Here is a 17203-nt window from a genome sequence, read left to right as displayed (position 1 = left end):
TGTCCTTTAATATCCTGATAACAGATTTCCCAGCAGGACCATTCAACAGCTGGTCTAAGATTTTCCTTATGCGAAGTATTGCGATGCACAGTGCCTGTAAAAAGCTACAGCACTGCAGGTGACAGGGCACCAAAGAAGCAAAAAGGTCCCACTAAACCTCCACCTGTTTTCTTGCTTGAGCATAAGGAGAATGTTTATTTTGGCTTGGGTACCTGCCAGCCAGGTTCCAGTGTAACACAAAGCTTCCAGCCTTCAGCTGTGATTGCAGCTATCATCCTCTGAGGAGCACCAAAACAAGGCAACACTTCCCCTGGGGTCCATGGACAGTTCTGGAATGGAGGGAATAAACTGCATAATTTCTAACCAGCCTACCATTTGTCCCTCTGGACTTATGAAGCACAAAAGCCACCAAAGTGAGACATAATCTATGCACAGTTTGAACAAACAGCCAAACAGGTGCTATCAGAAGTGCTTTGTAACACCCCTCCTCTGCTAACAACATGTGCCTGGTAACTTGGTAGTTCTGTTCTCCCTCTGATTTGCAGCAGTGACTTAAATGGACTTAAATGGCACTATAGCAGAGGTTGGTGTAGGACAAAGTAGTGTACTTCTGGCTTTGACAGTACACTTGATCCAAATAGAGCATGTTCTTGTCTGGACTGGTAGCTGAAACCTAAGCAAGACTATGGACCATAAAGTGATCCTGATTATAGCCCCAGTACCAATTAGAGCATCCAGTCTCACCTAAACAGAACTCACTCTGGATGGAAATGAGGCCTGATGTGTACAGCAGTGTAGACATTTTGGCTTTCCACCTGATAAGCACATCCAGTTGAGTGTGTGTCATGGTCCACAGGGTTCTCCTAGGCGGTGCCTCTGCTTTTGCTAGTCTGAGGACCCTGTGTCCATCCAGGCAGTGACAGGGGTTCCCTTGATGCTTCACTTGATGCTGACCATTGATGTGGTCACCTGCAGACAAAAGCTCTGACTGCTTTATCCCAGAGAGGGTACAGTGGTGCAGTGGCACAGTGGGTTGGACCTCGGTCCTGCTCTCCGGTGGGTCTGGGGTTCGAGTCCCGCTTGGGGTGCCTTGCGGCGGACTGGCGTCCCATCCTGGGTGTGTCCCCTTCCCCCTCTGGCCTTAAGCCATGTGTTACCGGGTAGGCTCCACGACCCTGTATGGGACAAGCGGTTCTGAAAATGTGTGTGTGTGCGTGTGCGTGCGCTTTATCCCAAGCAACATACAACTCAGCAATCTAGTCTTGTTGGTATCGGGAAGCAGAGTCTAATCCTGATATAGGCAGCTACAGGAAGCCAATGGGCAGAGACAAGGATGCAAGATACATGGGAATGTTTTGGCTTATCTGACTTCTTCACTTAGCCTGAGGATGTTTCCCATTGACTCAGTTTCAGCTCACTCCTGAGGTTTCTCTTTGAACTCACAACTGTAGTGACCTTTCATTCCACAGCAAGAGCAGATCACTAGACAGTGGGACGGGCTGCTTCAGACTGGCATGTCCACCTCTGCTGGTTTATCATCCTGAGCCTTGTGCACAGTTTTGACAGCCACACGACGAATGCTGCTATTAGCTCTGTCCTCCAAGACAGCCTCTAGCTCTTGCTTTCTGAATCATAGTGGGCACCAGAGAGTACAGAAACCCATCCAATGCAAGGTCATCTCATGATGATGCCACCAACTTCAGACAGATAAGTGCAGCCGCCAACTGCTGAGTGGATGAAAGTGAGGGAAATACCATTACTGTACTGTACAGCAAAAACACGGTTCAACAATAAAAACGAAGTGCTTTTTATTACCAAAGACCCAATGCACTTTTGTCTCTAACCTGAAAATGGCCACACTTCATTTCAGAGTGCACTTCCGCAGTTAACTGAGTCAGTGTGCAACACAATGTTCTAAAAGCCCTACTGGTCAAGATTACGCAAACTGCCAGCTCACCACTTGGTCCGAGGCCTCACACACGGAACAGTTCCTCTTACTGTTCAGTGTTTTTATGGTTCCTTAGTTAACTAGCTCTGCCAACCCTGCGGTAAGAAGGTAGGTTGAAAAGATCAGAGGTAGGTGCACCACAGAAAAAAATGGTGAACATTTTACTGAAGAACCTCAAAATCATGTATGACATAAAGATAAATGCAATGTAAGCTATGAAGTACTATGCCCAGAGACCAGGGATGACAGCAGTGTTTTCAGTTTCTTACAAACCAAAGCACTATAACTTCATTATTTCCTGTTTAAAACCTCACTGCTAGAGTTTCGAACGTGTGGACAGTCACTGCTAATACAGAATCTGAAAGGCACTCCGTTTTACTCTGATTTGCCTTTGCTACTAAGTTGCCTCAATCATCATCTGAGCATCAAAATTACTGCTCCGTTCTCAAGAATAGCGTAAAATATAAATAACAACAAAAATGGCATTTAAGCAATTAATCTATGCCTTTACATAGATTTTCCAAAGAGGGAAAGAAGCATCACTTTACCATGTATAAACTTAAATGAAAAATGAACAGACATATAACTTTTGAAGATAATTAAAAAACAGTCTTATAACATTCCCTGGAGAAAACAAAATTCTACAGGGGCAACCGTATGAACAGCATAGGCCACATGCAATTAAAAGTACAGCTGGCCCCTTACTTACCATGTAAATCAGGACCGAGAGTTGGTTAGTTACCAGAAAAGTTTGCGAGTCAAATGAAAGACGGACCATGGCCAGGGGCTCGCCATCAATCCTCTATGTAGCTACTGGTTTAATGTGTGCTGGCAGAAACGGTGGTACTGGACTGAGTGACTGTACGTTAAGAATCACATGCCTCCATCTGTATCTCTCTGTCTGTTGGTGAAATGTCACTTCTGAGAAAAGCGTATGCTAAAATTAATGAATGTAATGTAAATGTCAGCAACCCAAACAGGTTCATCAGATACTGAAATAGGCTTTTGGGATGGGAACAGAGGGAAACAGCTGACTATCTGTGAGCCAAGGCCACTCGTACATGCGCCTGGGTGTTTCGAGCCCGCTGGCAGGAGTTGTTTACGACACGTTTTGAATAAGAAACCACAATAAAAAACCATGTTCAAAGCCAGACCAGAGCATTTCACTGACGGCTCAAAACTGTTATCTGTAGAAGCCCTAGGATCATCTAGATGTTGCTCACCTTCCGTGTTTCTCCGCTCTTTTGAAAAACATAAGGAAGCACTTATTATTTACGGTCGCTACCGGTGTATCCGGTGAGAATTTGGTGCACAATTCAAAATGGTATGTTAGCGCTCTTCTTCTGAAGAAATAACTTTTTAATACTTCCAAAAAAAGTTTGCAAAAGTTATGCGAGGTTCATAAGTTGGGGACCTACTGTAAAAAGGGAAAGATAACTACTGTTGCGCAAATAGAAAATTCACTGCTGGTGAAGATAAGTAATGTTTAACATATAGAATGAACAGATCTGAACTCAAGATGTGTTGCTGCACAGGCAAAAAGTGGAAATGATGCTGAAGATGAAAGAATGTACGTGGATTAGTAGAACATCCTAATTAATTTTAAATATATATGTACAACTTCTTTTAATGATTAACGAATTAAGAGAGACTGTTTCTTTCGTGGGGGGAGTGGTGGTGCAGCGGGTTTGGCCGGGGTGGGTGTGGTGGGTCGGGGGTCTGAGTCCTGCTTGAGGTCCTTTGCGGTGGACTGGTGTCCTGTCCAGGGTGTGTCTCCTCCCCCTCCACCCTTGCACCCTGTGTTGCTGGGTTAGGCTCTGGTTTGCCGGGACGAGCGGTTGTAGGCATTGTGTGTGTATTTGTTTCGTGGCAAGCAAACCAGTTTTCTGGCAAAAATTAAATCAGTTTGGATAAATGCATCTCATTCATGACAAAAACTATTTTCAACACTCATTTTATAACATGGTGCTTTTAACCAAAACAATTTATCAAAATTCAAATACTTCCACTTCAAGATTCAGAAGAGTCAACTCTCCTGTCACAAGTGCAGTTCCATAAGCAGCATCCCACCACAATAACCGAGTCAGTGAGCGTGTTCACACCGCCAAATTATCCTTGACAGATTTTAATAACAGGACTGCTCAAACTGGACTGACTGTGGTGTATTCCACCAGTGGAAACAAACGATGTTAAGTTCAATACCATGCATCTGATTTTCCCCAACCAATTACGTGAAGGGCAATGAGAAAAGACAGGTCATTTTATCCGCAACGTCACAGAACCATCATGCCCTTCTTATAGAATGCTGAAGGAATATATTCATATGACTACTAGTATATGTGAACTGCAGTGAACACAACACCGTTACCATTCACAAAGGACTCTTATGGTCTCAATTATAATGAAATACAATTGGGATGCTTGCATCAAGCACCAAGACTTATATGACAAGCTACATATCATCATATTATACCATTAGGAAGTCTGATCTGTCCTCACAACATGTGACAAGCCACCTGGAACTGCAGACCTGCTTTACACCTTTCAAAAGACAGAAGCATGTACTTTCTTTTACACAAAACAATTCAAATATACTCAGAAGAAACCACCTTTTAAGTGAACTTCAGAATGAAATTCTTTAAAACTGCTGTATTTGCATGTGTTGCACTAACTCACCTTTGCATAAATGTTCAGTGTTTTTATTCACATCAGTACTTGCACATGGACAGACAGTCCTGTTTAGATTTCTCAACACACCAACATTTCTATCCCCTCATTCACTCTCACACAAGCACACATCTCCTGTAATGTTCTCTCTGAACACAAAATGGTCATGTAAATCCAATACTATAATGGATTGGTTCTGGTGTGCACTGCAAAGAGCACCACGAGGCACTTGTCTCCCGCTCGACCAATCATCAACAGTGAGGCTCTGTAATAAGATCTTTGCATATACTCAGTCTAATGAAAAAACGGTTCTTCCAGGTTTATCTTGCCACTGTAGTCACTGCAGTCATGTCTCTGCCCCAGGGTTGTTTCCAAATGTAGAGTCAGACCTGACCTGAACGTGGAATACTTTTTCTGGATAATGAGGAATGACCTCCTGAATGTCCACCATGATGTCATTCAGATGCTGAACTACAATTCTAGCATCACACGACTTGCTAGCTCGCAGAAGTCGAGTGGAAAAATCCAGAGACCTGTCAAGCTGGGAAGAGAACACGTCACAATTCTATCTGTTTCTTTAAGGAGCAACTCTTCAGTTCTAAAACAATGATACTTATTCTAATCCTACAAATCTCCACATAAGTTACATAAATGCCCATTTTAAAATGGGAGAATTTAGCTCAAGAGTTGTTGTAGAGGCTTTATGTTCATGTAGAATGTTCCTTTATCCAGCAAGCTCCACATACTCTCCAAATCTGATTTTACAACAAAGCAGTCTATACTGTAATCTGTTGTTTTTGCATCATTTCACAGTGGGCTTTTAAATATAACATTGTTAAATTCAAATCTGAGTAAGATAACCTGACAAACCCAGTGTCCTGGACAGGAAGGACAGGCACACAGGCCTTGTCTCAGTCACACCAGAAACAATAATGGACATGTGAATACGACAGTGGCCAACACACTATTGGTTGCTGATTCCATGAAACTCTAAAGTGCAGCATGGCAACAGCCCCCCAGGTAGTGTTACTGCACGGCCATGAACCCGGCACAGCAGAATGACCATAGATTCTTCATACTGCGCTCAAGCGTTGCGCATGTTGTTTTATAAAAGCTGAATTCACTGATTACTGCTATTGCTGCCTAAGCTGCTACGATCTGTTCACAACTAAATGTTTTCTTTGTTCTGATTCAGGTTTCCTTGAATGATATTTTAGATAAAGCCAGTGACTCTTGCTGGTGAGTATGTGAATTCTAATTCCATCTGGGAAGAAGTACTATGAAATGTTTTTTTTAATGACCTCAATTGTTAAAATGCAATACATAATGAAAGCTGACAGTCTCTCAGGAAATAAAAAAGAACAGGGGACAGCAAGTACAAACACACAGATGTGTACATAAGAGCAGACAACAAAAGCACTTAAAACACCAGAACTGTAAATAATAGCATATATTTAATCATCACGGACATGTAATTGTTTTATAAAATATCTCTACTTCCCCAGGGATTTTGTTGTGAAAACATATGCAACACATGCTTTCAAGGCCAATTTCATTACCAAAAATGGATATAAGAAGTAGTCTTGGCAACATTATGTGTATTTATTGGAATATGTTTAGCAGCCACTTCACTGAAAAGGTTGCAGAAATGGATAATATCTCACGAATTGTACTGAGAGAGAAGTGTGTGGCAGAGGAAATTACCAATACCCATCAGCGGGTAAAAGCATCTCTGCCTAAACTGCCAAATCAATGGTGAGCAAAACTGACTTCAGCATGTGTCAACATGAAAGACGTTGAGGGAAAAAACATTACAAGGGTCAATATCATAGATCGGTTGCTGAGCAAAATTTGCTCACTGTCTCAATCCCTGCCCATTTTGCTGTTCCAGTCTTGAAACACAAGCAATGCACTTCCAAGGGAGAATATGTTCTCATACAGTGAGACATTGTGCTGAATGTCCTTGTCAACCAGATGAGTGCACTCCTTGTAATGGTTCCAGAACAAATTCTCCTGCCACAGACTTACATCTCAACTTTGCGTTGATTTCTGCAGGCCCTGACATACAATTTCTATCCTATATTATGCTGCCTTCCTGGATAAATGTTTCACTGTGCAGGACATACCCCTCACAATAAATACATATTACGATGAAATTATAAGTTAAGTGGGGAAGAGTTATGAAAGCACAAAGTGGGAGGGTTTATCATAGCTTTTCCAGTGTGTGCAATCATCAAATGACACCAGGTATGCTTACTGGCTAGAAGTGTGCTTCTTTGACATATGGTTTGACATTTTTCATTATATTCAGTGATGGATACTGTTTGGAAGACATTAGAAGTAGGGGATAAGCATTATCATGTTTATTGTTAAATTTTTAACAGTGTGCAGTTTATGGATCTTTGTACATTACACTGTATGACAAAGTCAGCCCATAGCATAAATTGGGCTCTGTTGCTTCTAATTCTAACGGAAATACTTTTGGACAAAACCAAACTGTGTCAGTGTCTGATTTTATTCTCGTCCTTGGAGAATATTTTTCTGTGAAAACTAAGCACAGTTGAGTGTTTTGTATTTTGTATTTAGTATTTGTGATTACTTCAGTAATACAGTAGGTTTCTTGTTCATATTTAACCATTCCGGTCATCTGACTTAAATCCAATCCATGATTTTATGAGATTGTCTTAGAGAACTGCACTTTTTCATAGACAGTGAAATTCTAGACAGGGTTTACTTCTTATCTGAAAGCTCAAGTCTCACAGTGATTGCTTAAAAGCTGAAAAAAGAATCTATTGATTCTAAGTATTCATATTTATTTAATATTTGACACATGCTCAGTTCTTCAGATATAAGAAGAATCGCCACGGATTTCAACCAGGCTAGCAGCTGATAAATGAAATGCATGAAGCAAAGAGGTTTATGTTTTATCACACAAAGGCAGGATTCCTAACACTACTTGTAGATTGGGTTTTTTGGGAAAACTGCTTGCGCAGTATGTTTACACTGCTTTATATTACTTTATATTTTTTATCCTTATTCACATATTCTATCTTCTCATCTGCGTCCTGTCACTGTCATAATTCTGTCTGTGCTGTGGAAGTTTCTGTCACCAAGACAAATTCCTTGCATGTGTGAACATACTTGGCATGAATAAAGCTCGTTCTGATTCTGACTGTGATTCTCATATTTTGTATATAGGTATCTAGGTATGTATATAAGCCCAGCTGTGATATTGGCAAAATAAATACATTGTATCATGCGTACATGATTACTACACAAAATTTCCTTTACTTCACTGCTGCTTTTTTGTGCTAATTGTATTTCTTGCCCGAGGCGTGTACTGGTTAGGTGCAGGAATGGCCCACATTCCCATGTGGAGCACATGAGTGTATGAGAGCCCAGGGAGGGAGCTCCGCGCTGCGGAGCCTCCAGTCCATGGAGCGCGTGGCACTGATGCGCGAGGACAGTGAGTGTTCGGGAGCACGGCATGGAAAGGACAACTTCAGACTCTGTGTGTGCGCGTGTGCGTGTGTGTGTGTGTCTGTAGAGCTCGTGCTGTCGTCCAAACTTGTGGGGATTTCCAGGAATTTCACACATTGCTACGCCAATAACTAAGTCTAAGAGATGAAAAGAAGCACTTCACACCACGAATCTTATCTACCCAATCATTTAAAAGAAAAAGCCAAAAAAAACGGCGAAAACGAAGATCCACACGACACAGAGTCCCGTCTCACTTTAAATCGTCACACAATGAATTCGCAGAGATTAACAGTTAAATGAAATAAATACACGAATAAATAACCGACATTATTTTTTGTTTTCAGCTGGAAAACACGGAGAAATCGAGAAACTGACGGGAATAATAAGACAGGGTAATACTGTCCTTACCTCCGGAGCGCTGCGCTGGACCCGCAACCTAGTAACTAACTACTGCGTCTTTCTTTGCCGCCAAAATTCACATTCATTCAGCGATGCTCCGCCGCGCAGCGACTCATCTCAACAGCCCTTGAGTTGGACTCGTCCTCTGCTGAATGTGGCACGAACGCCGAGACCTTCCCAAAGCTGCGCTTCTTCAGTGTGGCACATGAAACTGTGCGTGTGCGTTCGCGCCGTCAGTGACTCTGTCGACGCGTTGAGCTGAGCGGCGCGCGCGCGCGCGCGCCCTCCGGACCTGCGGCTTCCCGCGCTGTGCGCTGCACGTGCCGGCCTCGCGAGCTTCTGCAGGCGACCTTCCTCCTCCACCCTACCGACCACACGTCATCGTGCTACAGTAATAATTAAAGCTCTGCTGGCTGCTGCATGGCATCATCATGCCCCCTTCCTCTTCATCCTCCTTCTCGGCCTCGTGTTCTTCTTCTTCCTTTTCACCTTTGAAGTACTTTGATCCCAATCACGATCAGTGATTTATACCACATATTAACTCAGTAGGCTATAGATTTGCTGAATGTGCGACCTGTGCCCAGATAACATATACATTATAGAGGCCAGAGCAGAGTTTTGAATTATATCTGTCATATTATGTGATCATTAAATAATTGATTTGGAGTACATCTCGATCTTACATTTATTTGCTTAGTAGATGCTTTTCTCCAAAGCAACTTCCTATGAACTCTATGTAGTGTTATGAGCCCACACACCTTATTCACCAAGGTGACTTACACTGCTAGATACACTACTTACACCAGGTCACTCATCCATAGATCAGTGGAACACACACACTCTCTCACTCTGTCACTCACACACTATGGGGGATCTGCACAGCATGTCTTTGGACTGTGGGAGGAAACTGGAGCACCCACTAGAAACACACACAGACACAGGGAGAACATGCAAACTCCAAACGGACTGAGCAGGGATCGAACCCACATCCTCTCACACCACCCAGGCGATGTGAGACAGCAGCGCAATACTTGCCGTGCCACCCTTAAAGCCAAAGCTCATTTTTCCAGTATTGGTACATTAGCCTTTCCATTTTATACCACCAATTTATTGGTTGTGCTTACATATATTGTCTTTCTACACCTTACGAAGGTAATATGTCCTGAAAAACCCCAACGTGAATTCTCATAAATCAAAGGCATAGTCACCATTAGTTTCAATGGTAAAAATTTTTGCATGTTCCCTAACCCCAAAATTGACAGCAATTTATGCTAAAATTAAAATTGTCATAATTACTTCAACGGTTAATACAGTGTGAGCCAGACTATAACAATGAAAACAGTGGTGGCAATCTGTGGTTTGGGTCGTACGGTGGTGCAGCAGGGAGCACTGGGCTGTGTGATTTCACGTGGGTTTATTCCCTTTTCAGTTTGCGTGAAGTCTGCGTGCTTTCCCCAAGTTCGTTTGGGTGTTTTCTCACAGCCCAAAGACGTGTTTCAGTTGAACTGACGACTATAAATGACCTGTAGAGGTTGTGTATTGGTGTGTGGGTTACATTGCTCTTCTTTGTGGATGTGTGAATGATTACAGGGAGTTTAGTGCCATTGTAAGTCCCCTTGGATAAAAGTATCAGTTGAATACCAGTTAATAATAATTGTACACTGCTGTGGAACGTCTGTTAAACATACATGTCTGGTTGCTCATCTGCTGTGAGGCTTGTGAAATCCAAATTTGGTCTTTTCAAATGCAAGGAAATGTCTCATAAGTTGAAGTAGGAAATTAAATGAAACTCTTTATAAAGTGAAAATCTTTCCTGCTGGCGTGTATTTTTGGGGCATGACTGTATATCCGTGTGTGTGTGTGTGTGCTGCTGCATTGTAAATGCTTTCAAATCTGTAAATCATACACGTTACCTTAATAATGTCATAAAATATTTATATTTAAACCTAGAAATATTCTAGGATCAGTAAAGCAAGGCTCGTCAAATGGTAGGCAACAAATTCTGTTTTTGATAGTTCCTCAAACTGAAAGAACATAAAAACTCTACGTAACATGTCAATGAAGCCCTGTCTTTGACCCAGTCCCAATGATACACTCATATGTAGACACACCTGAGCAAACCTCACTCATACTTCCCAGTCAGAGCACAGTAATCACATAAAGCATCCGGCTCTGTGATGCAATGGCTACCGCACCGGGCTCATAGTTCAAAAACTTAAAGAAGTAATTCAAAGGTGGTGGGTTTGAATCCCACCAGCAGGGATGTATCCAGAACTTTTTTCAGGGGTGGCCAAGTAAGACCCAGTGATTTCATTGGAGTGGCCAAAAATTAAAAAAAAATCAGAACTGACTGTGACATGCTGTACCAAAAGCAAATTCTACAGACAGAAATTCTATAAATTCTACTGAATTTATTACAAATGTACACAAGAAATTACAGTGGCAGTACTTAGAAATGTCTGTAAAAATATTATAGTTTCATTTAATACGATCCTTATTCGACATTATTTGTATATTTAGATGGTAATGATGGAAATTGATTGGGGGCGCGGGGGCGCAGTGGGTTGGACCAGGTCCTGCTCTCAGGTGGGTCTGGGGTTCGAGTCCCGCTTGGGGTGCCTTGCAGCGGATGGGCGTCCCGTCCTGGGTGTGTCCCCTCCCCTTCTGGCCTTACGCCCTGTGTTACCGGGTAGGCTCTGGTTCCCCGTGACCCCGTATGGGACAAGTGCTTCTGAAAATGTGTGTGATGGAAATTGGGTATTGGAAATTATTTTTTTATGTTTTCAGATACAACTGATGTAACCTGCATACCTGGTGGGAAACGACTGACTGCATGAGTGTTTGTTCATCTTTGATTCTGGCCTGATGTGCGTTGTGTCTGTAGAGCTTCTCCGCAAGCTTCCTCTCGGACTGTATCTCTGCGTCCTCCTCGTCTCTCTTAGCAGCACACATTTCCCCTGCTTTTTCTCTCTCCGTAGCATTAATTTCCCCTGCCTCTTTGTCATTTTCAGTTTTACTGCTACTAGTCCTCAGTTTGTAAAAAAGGAAAGTATCTTCCTACCTTCCCCTCACTGCTTTCCTTTTCATGCTCTACAGTTTAGACAAACACACCTATCAAGAAACACTTGTATGACTATTAAACTGAACAGATACTTACAAAAACAGTGACAGACTCATAATGTAAGCGTATGATGTGGTAACGTTTATGCGGTAACATTATTTTTAAAAATTAGCTAGCTAGCAGCTGCTCTAACTTCAGCTAACATTAGCTGCTAAGTTCCGCGATATGAAGCTAACATTTCACATTTGTTTCTCACGATGAAACATCGCAGTACCTCAACTTTAACCAAATGGTAGTGAAATGCAGGTGAACAACACTGATTTTACTCTCCTGATCACCGTATCTTCTTGCGCTGGACTTAGCTGGAGTAAGGCTCCCGAAATTGACTTTTCCCACTCCTACTCCTCCCTCCTACAGAGGTTTGGGCCGTGCGGGCGGTTCAGAGCTCTTCAGCCTAATAGCGCCGCACACTACGGGCGTCATACAAGTTTAAGGGGCGAAAAAATCACCTGTCAGTGTGGTCAGAGTGCTTTGCACAACGGGGGTGGCCAAGCTTCAGTCAGGGGTGGCACTGGCCAACCATGGCCACCACTTAGCTACGCCCCTGCGGCCACCAGCAACGTTAGGTTTTGCTTCACGTTGAAACAAAACAGTGATTCTGCGGTGAACTTCAGCTCCCTTTCAGAGGGGCAGCGGGTAGATAGCGGTTAGTGCTGTTCATTTCGGACCTGGAGTCTGCAGTTTGGATCGCGACTCCTGCCTGTAGTACCTTTGAGCAAAGCAATTACCTACTGCATATCAACTGGAAAACTATTATAGGAGGTTTAATGTTGTAAGCTAACATAAATGTAAACAAAATGACAGTGGTTTATTATTTTGCGGGAGAAAAAATGAAGCAATACATACTGAATCTTGCCCTGCCACTGGGACAATAGAGTCCAATATAAACCAGAGCACAGGAAGGTTTTTTTAACAGACAATAGAACAAAACTAGGCCACAACAACATGGAGACAAAATCAGTTTACCAAAAAAAACATACAAGTAATACAGCACATGTGCAAAAGGTTACGATATTCCAGGGTGGTCATGTAGGACTGACTATGTAGTTCCCAGAACTTGAGCAAATTGTATGGAATTCATTAGGATTATGATGTAAGTGAAGCACAGAGGTAAATCTGAGTCAGCACTTGAGGTAGGAGATTCTCTCGAGAACTATAACTATAAAATGCATTTCCTTGCCAGATGTGTACAAATAAGCAACTGTTCCATATCGTTCTCAAAAGCCAATTATTCATTTCTACACTTTTGCATATGTCTGGAGTTTTTTTAATAGAACACAAAGACAAAAAAAATAATAATCCCAAACTCTGCTGCTATTTTTCCCACAGTTGCAAAACACTGCTTATTGTCTTTTTAATACTTGCGCTGCACATAGTGTGTCTGGCAGGGCATAAATGGTGACTAACTGAAGAGTTTACTACTGATTAGCACAGATTTTTTAACCCCGGGGTAGAACACTGACTCATTGTGTTCATATTTGTTGTATTGTGACGTTGCAATTAACATGAGCAAACAATGAGAAACAAAACAAGAAAACGGGACAGCGTAATAATGTGCTTCTAATTGTGTCCTTTATCAACATCAAGGCAAGAATCAGACATTTTATATTTACTTAGGTATAACGAGGCTTTGTTTTATGGAGCAGTTCCGTAAGAGACTAAGGTCACATTAGATTTTTCTTCTTCCCACTTAAAATATTTGGTTTTTTTGCTTGGATGGCTTTAATATGAATTATTCAAAGCTTTGAAATTATATAAGAGCTTACATAAAATATTACATAATGCATCAAAATCAATCGAAAATTTAGATTTTTTTCCCCCTCATCTCCCAAACAGCTGTAGCATCTTTCTAGTTTTCTTATCTGAATGGAAAGACTGAGCATTAGAGGAATACATAGGGGCCACATACTCATTTTTATTTTATTTTATTTTATTTAGAAATTTCACATTTATTTTTGTGCATATTTTTGAAATAATAATCAAACACGCAGCAATTTTATTTTTGTTCTGGAAAAAAGTTTGAGACCATGAGAAGTGTGAGAGGGGAACATGTTTTCTTCTATAAAAACATATAATATCTCATTTGCAAAACATTCCACTTTTCTCTGGAGTTACTCATTTCAGATCTGCCTGCTCATGACAAGATATGCCTGTCACAACAACAATGATCAAGACAAAACTGAAAGCTGACAAAAGACGACTCTCACAATGATTAATTAAAGAACCCACAAAACACAAAAACAGTAGAGCTGTGTACCAGTAAACTCTTCTGGAATCTCTGACTGGTTAGGAGACCCAGTTCTGAAACGCAATTGACACAGACACTTTCTGGAATGCTATTTGAACTTATCTGCGTGCCGCAGACTGGATGATTTTGGGGGTTAACGGTGATGGATTTACATAATTTACCTATTAATCCCTTTTGCCTGATTATGATGTGTTTGTGCCTGCTTGTTTACACACTGAGTGCTCAAGCCCAGCTAAATCAATTCCACTGCTCTCCATAGTCAACTGGCCCAGTTGGGCTCTGTGTCACATTTCCCAGGGATGTGTTCTCTTCGCAGACAACTGCTTTTGCTAATGGAAACATCATTAGGAATAATGAATTGGACAATTGTGGTCAAGTGGTCTGCTCTGTCAATGGATGCTGCTTTTCTTTGTTTTCCTCTCCCCCCTGCCCAGAGGAGAGGCTCCTCTCATCCAGATTGAAATGGCAAAGTGAGTAAGGACTCGCAGATTAGAAACAAGGAGGAACCTAAGTAGTTACAATTAATAGAGTTGGATGTGACGTTGTAGAAAAAAATGACATATGAATGAGAAAAATGTACTATATGCACTTTCCATCTTATTTTATACACGCAATTGGCCAGTGGCTTCATTTCATATTTTGCTCGGTAAGGTTATGTGGTTTTATTAGGGCTGCTGCCCTAAATATCCAATTGCCGTTCCTAAAACCCGCTATTTGCATTATAATATGTCACTTATGGCTTAACAGAACACACTTATTGGAGTATCATGTCTCTTTTTTTCTATGAACAACAGCCCAGGAGACCACTTGGAAGATAAGCCATTACAGGAAGGTATGAGTGAAATAATAAGCAAATGTGTTGTGAACAACACACACTGTCTGAAACCACTCATCCCAAGTGGGGCCACAGCAAACTGGAGCCTAACCCAGCAACACAGGGCACAAGGCTGGAGGAGGGGACACACCCAGGACAGGACACCAGTCCATCAGAAGGCACCCCAAGCAGGACTTGAACCCCAGACCTACTGGAGAGTGGGACCCAGCCAAGCCCACAAAAGTGCTTATACCTTTTTCATTTAAATTGAAATCATTACAGTTTCAGTAAGGAATTAATATTTCTTCCTACCCAGTGTACTACTGAAGAGCATTTGCAGTGACTATTTATATTTAATCTCTACGCATCATCCGATTTAAAAAAGAATAAATTAATCCTGCAGACGATTGCTGCCTAGAATCCAGTTTATGAAATTCTTGTTTTAGATGTCTCATGATACTTCTTCATGCCTGAGGTATTGCCATCAACTATGCTATCAATGCCATCATAAATGTATTTACTGCAAATTCCAGTCATTTGAATCCATAATAATAGAGGGGTTGTGCCACACAATGAATTCGCAGAGATTAACAGTTGAATGTGCCACAAAGCAACGGAGGTTGTGTATCAACGGGGGATACAAACTTTACATTGACACACACTGTTTATCAGTGCTGCAGATTATCTCCTCTTTCAAACATTGTGTCTGACAGCAAAGTAAAATACATCTTCATTAGACAGAGACAAACTCAACCATTATTTATATTATATATTTCATATTATTTCAGATTGACTAAATTGGGTATGATTCCTCATCTGAAGACATTGCGCTGCTGGGATGCAACAAATCTGGGACCATCAGCACCAAGTGTAGAAGCCAACAGGACCCAAGATACATCACTCATGCTATTTAAAGGAAACATAATGTACTCCTTACTACCACTGTTGGACTCCTTAATAATTTCCACCTATATAAACCTATATATGGGACCATAGTGGGAAGATAAAATGGTATTAAATGTCATGTGAAAGTGAGCACGCCAATGTCTTACATACAGGCACATCTACAATTTGGGAATTATCTGCATAAATGGATCAAAATTTTTTCTGCAGTACTGCCCGTTGTTCAGTTTACTTAAGTGGCAATTATTTGTTACCTTAATTAACATTAAGATTCTCTGTTTACTGTATCAGTTGTTTATACATACAGTACATTCATTTAACATAGAAATTACTTAGGAGGCGCAAGTCAGGACCCTCAAAAGTGCATTTCTGAGTCTCTTTCTCTCTGATGAAGACACTATGGATGGACACCATCCAGCCATTGTCAACAACCACTTGTCCCAAGTGGGCTCGCGGCGAACCGGAGCCTAACCCGGCAACACAGGGCGCAAGGCCGAAGGGGGATGGGACATACTCAGGTGGGGACGCCAGTCCATCACAAGGCACCCCAAGCAGGGCTCGAACCCCAGACCCAGCACACAGCGATCACCAGCTGAACTCACCACATGCAGGCATCTTTTAAACACCAATTAACTTAGCATGTCTTTAGACTTAAGGTGCATTACCTGATACGAATGCACGGGGTCACAGTGGATCCCTGACCCTGGAGGCCTGAGGCAACAACAGTATCCACCAAGCTGCCAAACTGCCTTACCATAGTCTAATCCCTGCTCTGCTGCAAGAGAGAAAATGTGTCATCGTTTCAAAGCTAAGTCCAATAAATCAGAAGGGATTCCACAAATAGGCGATTCCGCATCATCTGAGATGAAGTTTGACAAGTTCATGCATCCGTGGGCTATGGCTCACCCTGAGATCTATGGGTGAGTCATGACGTCAGAGAGGCAGAGCAAACACAAGCCAGGCAGCAGAGGGTCTGCGGTGTCTGAGAGGTGGGGCTACATCAGAGCCGCAGTGAATGCATGTTCACGACAGTGAAGCAGATGTGCCAAGAGCTGTTGAGTCGCCTTGCTACCAGTTCATGGCCGATGTAAAACCAAATGCGTTTTTCAGACGACGGTGTCACATCAACAGTGTAACATCGTTTTGCCAACAAACTGAAACCTTTTAACATAAAACTAAAGAAGCTGCAGTAAAAAACTGAAATGGAAGAAAACAATAATACGAAATATGCACACACTGCATTAGAGATGTACATGTATAACTGGAAATCAGTCCAAGCTCTTTCGTTGGGCATGCAACACATAAAATCAGGTTGTGTTAAAAAGTGCTCCAGAGAGTTGTATTACATACCATAGTCCCTGAATTTACTGTACTTTCTGGGTCTAACTCTTTTCTCTTACCCCAAGTGCCCATTGCCTTTTCACAGTGAAATATTGAAGAGACAAAAATGCTAGATGCTAAGTGAACCCAGATTTCCCAAAGGAGGGATGAAGGAGAAAAGGGACAAGGTCTTCAAAGCCCTGTCTCCTGTGCTCCGGTTCAGTGAAACTGCTTTCATCTGTACCGTGGAACGCTCCGACTCACAGCGAATAGTGAACTTCGAACATAAACCACAAACAATCT

General features: G+C 41.9%; 1 protein-coding gene across 2 annotated transcripts in view; it reads right to left on the bottom strand.

The window, feature by feature from the left end:
* LOC108937710 (prolactin receptor-like) overlaps positions 1–8742 on the bottom strand; it is a 28045-nt gene extending 19303 nt beyond the window's left edge. Inside the window, exon 1 of one of the 2 annotated variants that reach the window (XM_018757803.2) lies at positions 8504–8742. The gene's annotated coding sequence lies outside the window, so the exon portion shown is untranslated. Of the gene's footprint in view, positions 1–2657; positions 2698–8503 lie in introns of those variants that run through there. The other variant, XM_018757822.2, reaches the window with a different exon arrangement.
* Between the last annotated feature and the right edge of the window lie 8461 nt (positions 8743–17203).

Source organism: Scleropages formosus, chromosome 12 (genome assembly GCF_900964775.1).
Source record: "Scleropages formosus chromosome 12, fSclFor1.1, whole genome shotgun sequence".
NCBI lineage: Eukaryota > Metazoa > Chordata > Actinopteri > Osteoglossiformes > Osteoglossidae > Scleropages > Scleropages formosus.
Note: the sequence above shows the minus strand (reverse complement) of the source record. Positions and strands in the feature narration are given on the sequence as shown.